At 39.6% G+C, this 14,185-nt stretch overlaps 1 protein-coding gene across 1 annotated transcript in view; it reads right to left on the reverse strand.

Annotated features, from left to right (window-relative positions):
• LOC124616098 (alpha-catulin) overlaps positions 1–14,185 on the reverse strand; it is a 185,853-nt gene that overhangs the window by 76,909 nt on the left and 94,759 nt on the right. The window lies entirely within an intron of this gene.

The raw sequence follows: 14,185 nt of genomic DNA on the forward strand, positions 1-14,185 counted from the left end.
TAGACACTCGACTTTTGGCAAGATCAATGTGTAGTCTTCTTTAATAACAATAAACAAGATAACAATTACTGATAAGAAATTAAATAAGATAAGAAAAGTACCATAACACGAGAAGAATCATAACAAGTATAAAAGTACCATCAATCTTTGCCCAAACAATAATTCTTTCATTAGCATTAACACGTCTCCTGTTTCTTGTATATAATGAAAATGGTTTATCAGTATGTACAACACCTGTTCCATAATTCCTATCACCTTGTACACCATTAGAAAAGGTGCGATAAGAGATAATGTCTCTGTCATAGTACGATTCCAATCCTTGTAGTGCTTTATCACTACCTCGTACTATAGCAAGTGTTAACCATGAGTTACCAGGAACAAGTTCTGTCGTAGTACATGAGAAGTTAATCTTGCATCCAACAAATGTGATAGGACCAGTAAGTAGCTCCTCTTGAGATACATTATTAGGAACAAAACTGAAAGTGTCCACTGTCTTGTACACTGGAAGTCTGCTCCTTCTTCTATATCCTCTTCTATGGTACGGCATGGCTGTGTGCTCCGTGCGGCTGCCTCGAGTCGACTGAGCATGCTGCTGCCTCAGAACAGGATGTACTTCCTGCCCCCCACCAGGCGCGCACTGCGCCAGCGCGCCTTATTAGTCCCGATTGCACAACCCACAGTTTGATTTTCCAGCAACACGGGCCTAGTAAATCTAGGGCCCGTGTTGCCCGGCTGCCTCGCTCAGCGGCTAAGTCCCCTTCAAGGTCACCCGCCTTACACAGCAGCATAAGGCTAAGTCACACAGCCTTATTTTATGGCTGTGTGACTTAGCCTTATGCTGCTGTGTAAGGCGGGTGACCTTGAAGGGGACTTAGCCGCTGAGCGAGGCAGCCGGGCAACATGGGCCCTAGATTTACTAGGCCCGTGTTGCTGGAAAATCAAGTTGGCTGTTGCGCAATCGGGACTGATAAGGCGCACTGGCGCTGTGCGCACGGGTGGGGGGCAGGAAGTACATCCTGTTCTGAGGCAGCAGCATGCTCAGTCGACTCGAGGCAGCCGCACGAATCACACAGCCATGCCGTACCGTCGCAGAAGATACAGGAGGAGCAGACTTCCAGTCTACAAGACAGTGGATACTTTTAATTTTGTTCCGAATAATGTTTCTCAAGAGGAGCTACTGACTGGTGCAATAACATTTGTTGGATGCAAGATTAATTTTTCATGTACCACTACTGAACTTGTTCCTGGTAATTCATGGTTAACACTTGCTGTAGTACGTGGTAGTGATAAAGCACTACAAGGATTGGAATCTTACTATGACAGAGATATTATAGCCTATCGCACCTTTTCTATTGGTGTACAAGGTGATAGGAACTATGGAACTGGTGTGGTACATACTGATAAACCATTTTCATTATATACAAGAAACAGGAGACGTGTTAATGCTAACGAAAGAGTAAATGTTTGGGCCAAGAATCTTTGTTTTTATATATATATATATATATATATATATATATATATATATATATATATATATATATATATATATATATATATATATACCATGTGTGTAGAAGGAAACATTCCACGTGAGAAAAATTATATATAAAAACAAAGATGAGCTGACTTACCGAACGAAAGCGCTGGCAGGTCGATAGACACACAAACAAACACAAACATACACACAAAATTCAAGCTTTCGCAACAAACTGTTGCCTCATCAGGAAAGAGGGAAGGAGAGGGAAAGACGAAAGGATGTGGGTTTTAAGGGAGAGGGTAAGGAGTCATTCCAATCCCGGGAGTGGAAAGACTTACCTTAGGGGGAAAAAAGGACGGGTATACACACACACACACACACACACACACACACACACACACACATATCCATCCACACATATACAGACACAAGCAGACATATTTAAAGACAAAGAGTTTGGGCAGAGATCTCTGCCCAAACTCTTTGCCTTTAAATATGTCTGCTTGTGTCTGTATATGTGTGGATGGATATGTGTGTGTGTGTGTGTGTGTGTGTGTGTGTGTGCGAGTGGAATGTTTCCTTCCATTATATATATATATATATATATATATATATATATATATATATATATATATATATATATACGGCAAAATTGCACCCAATGACAGGAAAACTATATGAACATCCAGAGTTATGGATAATCAAATCACTATTGGAAGTGGTGCCATGATCAGGAAGCTTGGACTGCTGATGAATGGTGTCAACATTGTGTTCAGTGATGAACTGCGTGTCTGCACTAATCTGAATGGCAAGAATGGTGGTGATACACAGAATGGTCCCACTCTTCCAATGTTTTCGAGAGGCCCAGCAGTGTTACTCCTCGCATGGAGGTGTGGGGAGTGGTCGGGTATAACTTCACATTGTGGCTGGTTGTGATTGAGGGAACTCTGATGGCACCACAGTAGATCATTGATAATATGCATCATCATGTGTTTTTAAGAGTACTGTGGCGCAATTTTTCAACAGGACAATGCTCCTCCACACATAGCCTGTCTCTCTTCAAACTCTCTGCATAATGATAAGGTACTCCCATGGCCAACAAGACCTCCAAGATCTATGCCCAATAAAACGTGTGGGACCAGCTCAGAAGTCAAATCCACCCCAGTACCAATATCCAGGATATCAAGGACCAGTTCCAAAAGTTGATGGCCAGCTTGCATGAGGAGAGGACGCAATGGCTTTATGAGAACCTTCTCAAGTGAATCAGTGCAAGTATCCCGGCCAGTGGGGACATCATTCTGATAAGTGGGTTCATACTACAAAATTATTTGTAAATTTGACACAATTCTTTGTATAAAATGATAAAAGTTAGGGATTCTAGGTAATTAGAAAGTCAATTTGTTTTTGATGTAATCTTACATATTTGTATATTAATTATTAAAAGGATTTACTTCACAAAATTTATTATATGAAAGATTTTTGCTTTATAAAACATTTCATTTAAAAATCTGTTATTTCTTCCTCCTGAATATGTTGTCATTTTTCAATGTATTTGAAACAACTTATTTTCATTGTAACTAGTGAAACATTGAAATTGTAATAGTAAAAAAATAATACATTTGTCATGACTGTATATAAGGGCTGGTGTTCAGCCAAAGCAATTTGTGCAGTTGTGAGTTTTAAGTTGTTGAAAACCAGAGGTTGTGATCACTATGTGAGATGCTCAAAGTTAAAACTGGTAGTAAAAGAAAATATTACCAAACATTGACATCAAAATTAATTTGAAAAGTATAAAACCTGTTCAACATCATGTATATAACTAACAAATTGAAGACTTTTGCCATGAAGCAGAACGAAGAACAATCACAATCAACAACTGTTGGCAGCTTAAGCCTTTTCCAGGCAAGTATACAAGTTACCATGGCATGTTTCCTACTTCTAAACTTTTAAGACATTACAATAACCTTATTTAATTACTTGGAAGAACAGCAATTTAGAAGGGTAAATTTTTTGTGACAAGTTTTCATACATACATGGTGATTCAGAAGGAATTCCACATAACTTGTGAGGTGATTCTACATGTGAAAAACTAAAAAAGTCCTACAAACATGTGTCCAATTTTCCACTGTCATGGAACTGGCGAGGGAACAGGTTGAACACTACACACATCCATGAATGAATATTATGAAGACAAGTGCGAATATTACTTACTGAAATCCTGTGCAGGTGCTGTGGTGGACAGAATAATGGTGGGACAGATGACTGATCCATCCTACAACAGATGTGGGGGTTCTCCTATAGATGGCAGTACTGTAACGTTGCACTGAGGCAACATCTGCAAGTGTACCCAGTGTTCAATCATGAGATGGATCAGTTAGCAGCCATGATGCCATGTGTGTGTTGTGCTCAAATGTTGTTTAATTGAGCAAAACCAATGTCTTATGCAGACCTGTTGTTTGTGTATAGCTACTATAATGGCAGTGCTCATGATCTGTGACAGAATACCAGAGATGTTTCCCTCATCAATGGACCCCCTGGGCCAGGGTACTTCCCCGTGGTTTTTCGAACATAACATGAATCCATCCAGTGTGCACACAACATTAGAATATGAGGCCATCCAGTCAGTTGAGGAAAGGGAAGACACTATTGCAATAGTACAACAGAGGCCTACCACCAATACACGGCGGATTAGCCATCAGCTCAATATTCCAGAAATGCAAGTGTGGTGTACACTACATTCCAAGGGTTGTACCCATTCCATGTGCAGCTTGTGCAACATTTGCATCCATGCGATTCAGGAAGCAGACAACAATTTTGTGAATGGTTGGCTGTACACAGAGAAACCATACAATACACTTTATTTACACATGAGGCTACATTTATATGCAATAGTATCATGAACACCTCCAATTCTCATACACTGGTGATGGAGAACCCACATGACACTAGGAAGACAAGATTCCAAGTTAGGTTCTGAGTGAATGACTGGTGTGGTATGACCTAGTGACAGAGCCCGTGTACCTACCAAATCGCATGAAAGCCGCAGCAAACTCACATTTCCTGATAAAAGACCAACCTATACTTTAGGAAGAGATAATATTACAGTAATGATTGCATATGTACATGTAACATGGTGGATCAACAATTCACTGTACCTGACAGGTATACCATTATCTGGATAACACATTTCCTCAATAATGGATTGGCTAAGGCAGACCCATTAACTGGCATGCCATATCACCCAACCTAACCCCACTAGACTTCTATTTACGAAGCTGGTTAAAGAGAGATGTATACGTTACAAATATGCATACACATGAGGAACTTTTAGCTCCCATCACCAATGCTGTTGGCCGCATTAAGACCTGGTGAGATGAGGTTTGATGTGCAACACATCACACCCTCCAACACGTTGAGAGGTGCAATAGGTGGGTTGGGGTCTTTCTGAAGACCTTGTGTAGGATGGATCAGTCATCTGTCCCATCAGTATCTTCTTCTACATGGATTGTGTTTGAGTTCACAAGGCACCACATGTGGTGGTTACATGACTGTCTCATGTAAATCATAAAAAGCTGAAGTAAAAATTTAATATTGTGTTATCTGTTGTGTTACAGAAGGAGTCCTGCAACAACAAGGAAATTCAGGTCACAGTGTTCCAATTACAGTCCCAAAGACACGTGACTGATGATACAACCCACCTGTAAATCACACCACACATTATGTCAAGACAGCATTGAGTCAGCTGACAGTGCATGCCTTCATTGCCAGGCAGCCAAACAGTTACTGGGGCATTACTTACATATGCTGGTCAAGCCACTAGTAGGTTGGAGCTGGTGACCATAATCAGACGGCAACCACACCAGCAGCCCTCCCAGCATCCATCAGACAGCTGAAATCATTGTCAGCCTGCCATTCAAATGTGGTGGCCCCAAGTTTGGGGTGCCAGCTACTCCACATTCCCATTGCTGCCTTTGTCCAGCAATCACCGGCTGTGCTAAGCCAGTTGATATGGCCTGCAAGAATGCTGTTGGCCTCACCTGACCACCAGCTGTTTACTTGGGATATAATTTGTCGCTCCGCAGAGCCACGATGCTGCTGCCCTTGCCACATGTCACATCGTAGGTTACTTCACGTGAGCCAGAGACAGACACCTGACTACACCTGCAGGATGCCCTGGATTGATGCCAGGCTGCGACTGCTGGACAAAGGCATCCATCTGTATCTGATCTAGTTGATGAACAATAACAAGTTCTCCTGAACACTGTCAGTCTTGCTTCAGCCACCTGCACCTCCAAAGGATTCCTGTAATCCCTCTTCACACCACTGAGCCCACAATACTCAGGCGAGAGAGCTGAAAGCCATTCTGACAAATCTAAAGAACAGCTTCCCCACAGTTCCTTCACTGCAGTCATTGCACACCCAGACTGTTACATTTTGGGGTCAGCAGGGGGGTCAGTGTCATCATGAGTAAGCAGCAGCAGCAGGTGTGTTTTGCTACTGATCATGCATTCCTTGTGTGTGGATTGTCTCTGTCCTCCTATGTCTGTACTACTGATATATCACATTTACGTCAGGAATGAAGGTGATTGTGTGCTGGAGGAGGGGGGGGGGGGAGGAGGGGGGGGGGGGCGAATGACAGGGTAGGCAAGTGTAAGTAGGAGTCAGTCATATAAATAATAGGTGAGTGTATACATAATGTAATTTATAAATTTAATTATAAATTTAAGAGCCCTTCAGGGATCACTGAGCGAGGTGGCGCAGTGGCTAGCACACTGAACTCGCGACAGTTCAAACATGCATCTGGCCATCCTGATTTAGGTTTTCCGCGATTTCCCTAAATCATTTCAGGCAAATGCTGGGGTGGTTCCTTTGACAGGGCACAGCTGATTTCCTTCCCTATCCTTCTCTAATCTGTGCTTGTACTCCATCTCTAATGACCTCGTTGTCAACGGGACATTAAACATTAATCTCCTCCTCCTCCTTTTGAGATGTATGCTAGTAGACATCTACAGAGGGCCTTAGTTGTATGGAGCTTTCCTCTTCCTTTCTGTTCTTGTGCTGTACCACTTTTGCTTCTATTGGCGGAAGGTCAGTTGGAATGATAAAACAGGATCTGCCCAAGACTGTTGTTGGGATCAGTGTAAGAAATAATGGGAGACATAATAGGAGAGGGTATTGGATTTCAGGCAAATATGATAAGGAGAAGCTATTATTTGAGTAACAGGAGTTGAAATATAGTTGCACAGGTTGTAGCTGGTAGACCCCCTATCATTAAAGGAATAGTCATATCACAGGGTTTAAGGAGCTTGTTAACCTCAAAAGGCCTCTCTAGTATGAGAGGTGAATTTTAAGATTAAAGCTATATTTTTCCAGGAGCTACAATAACTAATGTGACAGCAGTGGCTTTATCGCAGACTCTTTTTGTGATCTGCTTATGTCTGTGTTGTTCCTAACAAATTATTGTGTTTGTACTTTAAGTATCAGATTTCACAATGTAGTGTGATGAAATGTAATGGGTTAATAGGATGATGTGTAGCATGGGGAATAGCACAAATATTTTGTTGTGGATGAGTGATATGAGTGAGTATGTAATTCTGCAATTTTCTGCAACTGTAGATAGATCAAGTGGGTACTATGGGAATTTGTAGTAAACCACACAGAATTCCAAGACTCCATCCCTACAAAGTGCTTTAACCCTGCTGCCAAATGGACAGTGAATGTCATAGATTGTAAGTGTTTCTTGGACTAGATTTGCCTGGAGCCTCATTGAGAGAACCTAGAAGACAGTGCATGAATTACATAAAAGTGAACCCAATCAAGTAAAGCACGATCATCGGTAACAACTGGAATCAAAGTGTAGTTATAGAGATCAGCTATCCTAGTGTCTGTTTGAAGGACTTGTGCAGTTTTCAGACGAACCCAGTGACTAGAACTGTACAAATATAGACACACTTGTCATATCTGAGAGCCTGTTCTACCTAGCTCTCAACAGCACAACACCAATGTAAATTTGGGTACCGAATCTACATTGCAGTATGGATAGAGTACCACGGTGCCAAGGAAAATCAGGACAGTGTTGTAATTACCATCCCAAAGACACGTGGCTGATGAAAACGCATAACATATTATGTTAACAAGTGGCAAGATGCTCATAATGACTTATCAACACACCACTGTGGCAATAGATACAGGAATATGTCAATAGTATCATAGAAATTTTTGAGCTTGGTAACCTGAACAGGTTTGCCTTTACTAGCAAACAGCCAGAGAAACAGTCACTGGTGTGTTATTTATATGCACTGATCGAGCCATTAGACAGGCTCAAGCCAGCAACTGTAACTGGACATCCAATGCTCTATTGGATCTCCCAGCCTCTACCTCACAGCCATCATCATTATCAGCTCACTACTCATTCATCAAGGTCCAAAGTACAGGAGATTATACTGCCTTCACCCAGCCACTGCTCACCGTGCTAAGCCTAGTCACTACATACTGCAGGAATGCTGCGCTGCCTCAGTTAACTGCTGGCCACCACCTCAGCACCTAGTGCATCAGCAACACATAGTCACAGTGCTGTTGGCCATGCCATGCACCACAACACAGTGTCACTTCATGTGAGCCAGTTATCAACATCTGACTATGCCCATGGAACATGAACACAATGAACTGATGCCACGTTGGGACCGTCAATCAAGGGTAGACATCTGTATCGGATATAGCTGATGAACAATAAAAAGTTCAGAATGTTGTCTGTCTTGTTGCAGCCACATTCACCTCCAGTGAATTTCTGTAGTCTCTCATCAACCCCTCAAACCCACAACATACAAGTGGGATAGCTGAACGCTATCCTGACAAACATGAAGAATGACTCCTCCACCACCCTTTTGCATCAGTCATTGCATATCAGACCGGTATAAATCTATGACCTGCAGATGCACTAAACGCTATTCTTACACAAGGAGGTGGGCAAACCAGACAACAGACTTACGACATCATTCCCCCCCCCCCTCCCTCCCCTCCACAATTGCCACCAACTGCACAGTATTTTGAGTGTCATCTGTCACCTACTCTGTTTAATTTATGCTGTATGTATATCCTAACAGACAATGCTGCATGTATTTCCTGACAGACATCTGGTGTCTCTGAAAATATTTTCAATTACGTTTTTGTGACATGTTAGTGGAATTAGCACAAACAATATTTTTCTGGTATTTTCATTCAGAGTTCAGCTGAAAGTATTGCTTGTACATAATTCCCAAGTGGTTTTACATGGTCTAGTCACATTAATGTGACCACTGCCTATGTTCAATGTCAATGAGCAATAAACGCACACAGACAGATAGCAGCATTAGCACTGGAGAGCATATAAACTGTGTCGGGGAATGCAATAAACAGTGCAGTCATTGTTGTAATGCTGAAACTGAGTAATTTATCTCACACCCTAAAGGGCATGATCATTGGCCTTTGGGCCAAGGGTGGAAGCATTTCTGAAATGACTATGATTAGATTAGATTAGATTAGATTAGATTAGATTAATACTAGTTCCATGGATCATGAATACGATATTTCGTAATGATGTGGAACGAGTCGAATTTTCCAATACATGACATAATTAGGTTAATTTAACAACATACTTAAGTTAATATAACTACTTTTTTTGTGTTTTTTATTTTTATTTTTTTTATTGTTTTAATATTTTTTTCTTAATTTATATCTAAAAATTCCTCTATGGAGTAGAAGGAGTTGTCATTCAGAAATTCTTTTAATGTCTTCTTAAATACTTGTTGGTTATCTGTCAGACTTTTGATACTATTTGGTAAGTGACCAAAGACTTTAGTGCCAGTATAATTCACCCCTTTCTGTGCCAAAGTTAGATTTAATCTTGAATAGTGAAGATCGTCCTTTCTCCTAGTATTGTAGTTATGCACACTGCTATTACTTTTGAATTGGGTTTGGTTGTTAATAACAAATTTCATAAGAGAGTATATATACTGAGAAGCTACTGTGAATATCCCTAGATCCTTAAATAAATGTCTGCAGGATGATCTTGGGTGGACTCCAGCTATTATTCTGATTACACGCTTCTGTGCAATAAATACTTTATTCCTCAGTGATGAATTACCCCAAAATATGATGCCATATGAAAGCAATGAGTGAAAATATGCGTAGTAAGCTAATTTACTAAGATGTTTATCACCAAAATTTGCAATGACCCTTATTGCATAAGTAGCTGAACTCAAACGTTTCAGCAGATCATCAATGTGTTTCTTCCAATTTAATCTCTCATCAATGGACATACCTAAAAATTTGGAATATTCTACCTTAGCTATATGCTTCTGATTAAGGTCTATATTTATTAATGGCGTCATACCATTCACTGTACGGAACTGTATGTACTGTGTCTTATCAAAATTCAGTGAGAGTCCGTTTACAAGGAACCACTTAGTAATTTTCTGAAAGACAGTATTGACAATTTCATGAGTTAATTCTTGTTTCTCAGGTGTGATTACTATACTTGTATCATCAGCAAAGAGAACTAACTTTGCCTCTTCATGAATATAGAATGGCAAGTCATTAATATATAATAAGAACGACAAAGGACCCAAGACTGACCCTTGTGGAACCCCATTCTTGATAGTTCCCCAGTTTGAGGAATGTGCTGATCTTTGCATGTTACGAGAACTACTTATTTCAACTTTCTGCACTCTTCCAGTTAGGTACGAATTAAACCATTTGTGCACTGTCCCACTCATGCCACAATACTTGAGCTTGTCTAGCAGAATTTCATGATTTACACAATCAAAAGCCTTTGAGAGATCACAAAAAATCCCAATGGGAGGTGTTCGGTTATTCAGATCATTCAAAATTTGACTGGTGAAAGCATATATGGCATTTTCTGTTGAAAAACCTTTCTGGAAACCAAACTGACATTTTGTTAGTATTTCATTTTTACAGATATGTGAAGCTACTCTTGAATACATTACTTTCTCAAAAATTTTGGATAAAGCTGTTAGAAGGGAGATTGGACGGTAATTGTTGACATCAGATCTATCCCCCTTTTTATGCAAAGGTATAACAATAGCATATTTCAGTCTATCAGGGAAAATGCCCTGTTCCAGAGAGCTATTACACAGGTGGCTGAGAATCTTACTTATCTGTTGAGAACAAGCTTTTAGTATTTTGCTGGAAATGCCATCAATTCCATGTGAGTTTTTGCTTTTAAGCAAGTTTATTATTTTCCTAATTTCAGAGGGAGAAGTGGGTGAGATTTCAATTGTATCAAATTGCATAGGTATGGCCTCTTCCATTAACAGCCTAGCATCTTCTAATGAACACCTGGATCCTACTATATCCATAACATTTAGAAAATGATTATTAAAAATATTTTCAACTTCTGACTTTTTGTTCGTAAAGTTTTCATTCAATTTGATGGTAATACTGTCTTCCTCTGCTCTTGGTTGACCTGTTTCTCTTTTAATAATATTCCAAATTGTTTTAATTTTATTATCAGAGTTGCTGATTTCAGACATGATACACATACTCCTGGATTTTTTAATAACTTTTCTTAATATAACACAGTAGTTTTTATAATTTTTGATAGTTTCTGGGTCACTACTCTTTCTTGCTGTCAGATACATTTCCCTTTTCCGGTTACAAGATATTTTTATACCCTTAGTAAGCCATGGTTTGTTACAAGGTTTCTTATGAGTATATTTAACTATTTTCTTGGGGAAGCAGTTTTCAAATGCATTTACAAAAATGTCTTGAAATAAATTATATTTTAAATTGGCATCAGGTTCACGGTACACCTCATCCCAGTCTAACTGCTGTAGGCTTTCCCTGAAATTTGCAATTGTTAAATCGTTGACTGAACGTACTACTTTGGAGGACTGTTTAGTATTGCTGAATGGAGCTATGTCATATATTGTAACCAGCTGTGCACCATGATCAGAAAGACCATTCTCAACAGGCTGAGCATTTATCTGGTTAAACTTATCTTGGTCTATAAAGAAGTTATCTATCAGTGAGCTGCTATCCTTTACCACCCGAGTAGGAAAATCAATAACGGGTGTCAAATTGAAAGAACCAAGTAATACTTCAAGGTCATTTTTCCTATTACCCTCTTTCAGAGAATCTACATTGAAGTCCCCACAAATAATAATTTGCTTCCCCCTGTCTGACAGATAGCACAACAAGGAGTCCAAATTTTTCAGAAATAGATGAAAATTTCCTGATGGGGACCTATATACAGTTACAATTATAAATGTGCCTTTATTTAATTTAAGCTCACAGGCACATGCTTCTATATGTTTCTCTACACAAAACTTTTTTGTTTCTATACTTTTTGCACAATGATAACTTTTGACATATATGGCAACTCCTCCTTTCTCCATATTTTCTCTCATTACATGTGCAGAGAGCTTATAACCACTTACATTTACCTTATCCATATCAGTAACAATGTGATGCTCAGACAGGCATAGTATATCTATTTCATTCTCAGCTTCTAAATCTTCTAAACAAACCAGAAGCTCATCTACTTTATTCTTTAAACTCCCAATATTTTGATGAAATATACTTACATTATTTTTAATTATACTTTTATGAGAACCTTTCCTTATTCTAACATTTGCAGTACTCTCCTGTCTGCAACTGTTTGTGTACCACTGTAGTTAAAGTATTCTGTGCATGGCGAGTTGATGCTAACCAAAACTGTTACTGAGGCAACTGTGGTGCACCATGGACCACAGATGACAGGGGTGAATTAAAGCTGCAGATATGTGTACAGGTGAATAGACATGCAACTGTTGAGCAACTGACCAACCAGATGAACCAAGGGGCTACCACCAGTGTCTCCTCAATGGTCTTTCAGCAAATGTTGCTGAGTATGAGCTCCTGCAGCAAGTGCCTAGTACATGCACCCATGCTGATTACTGTTCATCAACAATGAAAGCTGGAATGTGCATGCTAATATTGCAACTGGATATCCACTGAGAGGTCCATTGGACATATGGCCGTTGGTGTTATAGCATGAAATGTCCAGAAGTAGACACACTGCAATAATTGTTAGGAGGGTCCAGGATGGAGGAGGGAGCATTATGATCTGAGGAATGTTTTAGTGGCATTCCCGGGTGATCTCATACTCTGGAAGGCATAATGGATCAACACAAGTGCATCTATACTTGGGAACCATACCCAACCTTACATGCAGTTCGTTTTTCCTCAGCATGATGGTACCTATCAGCAGGACAATGCAACATTGCACACAGCTCACAGTGGACATGCATTGTTTGTTAACTATGATTCCTCAACTGAGAAACCTAGTACAACTGGCCATGGCACTAGAGTAAGTATGACTCTACATCCCTTTTGGTACCTTCCAGAACCTCACTGATTCTCTTCCTGCACATCTCACAGTGGTCCATGCTGCAAAGGGTGGTTATTCAAGCTTTTGACAGCTGGTCACATTAATGTGAGCTTTTGACAGTTGGTCACATTAATGTGACTAGACAATGTATATTCAAATGTTATTTTTGCAGGGAATCAAAAGAGGAGAGTGGCTGTCAAGACACTTCAGAGACAAGCAGTGACATTATTTCTATAACTATCATGCTTGAACAGTGCAGATGACAAAGGCCAAGGGTGAGGATCTCACACTGTTGGATTCTGATAAAGCTGGAACATCACTGTCTGTGCGGCAGATATGGCTATATTAACTGAATACAGCACTGTAATTTTGGATGCCAATGGTGCACTTTTAGAACTTATTTGTGCTTTATTGTTGATTCTATCAAGAATACTACAAAGGAGCAAACTAATCTGTATGCCCACTGAAGCGTAAGGACAATACTAAACATGAATTGCTCTTCAACTGGTATACACTATGAAAGTGGAAGTAGCCCTTGCTAAAATCAGAATATATATTAATATGTACCAGATTTAACAATGTGAAACTTCATATATGATGGTTCCAATCCTGTTTCTACTACATGTAAATGATATACATGTAAAAAATAGTGACAGAAAACTATACCATTTGCTGATGCCACCAGCATCTTAATTACAGGTAGTACCAAGGAAACCTTAGAGAAAAGATTAAAACTGTCACACTGAATATAGTAGAATACTTTATGCAAAGAGCTTTATTATTAATCTGGTAGAAACTCTTGCAATAGAAATATTCACCACCCAGTCCAGAAATGTTCAAACAATTAGAAAAATGGAGAGTATACAATTTCACTGTGTAGGGCTACACTAGAACATGGAATGGGGTACACATGCAGACTACATAAACAGAAGGCTGAACAAAACATGTTAGACAATATAAATATAAGAAACTGTGTATGATAATCTCAGGACCATATATTTTATTTATGATCACTTGGTATTGAAATATGGTGTAGAATTTTGGGGAAACCTTCAGTAAAGTGAACAAATTTTTAGGTGTCAAGGGACTGTCTTAACACTGTGTTGGAATGATAAATGAAAGGTACACATTGATGAGCACAAGGCATAACACTGAAATGGTCATCTTTACTGATACTGAAATGGTCATCTTTACTGATAAGAGAGGCAGGCAGAAGTCATGAGAGGAACACATCTACCAGCTCCTGGGTCTATGGCAATTGTCTGTGGAGGTATTGATGGGAGCTGAAATTCAAAGCACAACCAGGTACATAAAAACTCTCCAAACTATTGATTAGCTAT

This window comes from Schistocerca americana, chromosome 5 (genome assembly GCF_021461395.2).
Source record: "Schistocerca americana isolate TAMUIC-IGC-003095 chromosome 5, iqSchAmer2.1, whole genome shotgun sequence".
NCBI classification, from domain to species: domain Eukaryota; kingdom Metazoa; phylum Arthropoda; class Insecta; order Orthoptera; family Acrididae; genus Schistocerca; species Schistocerca americana.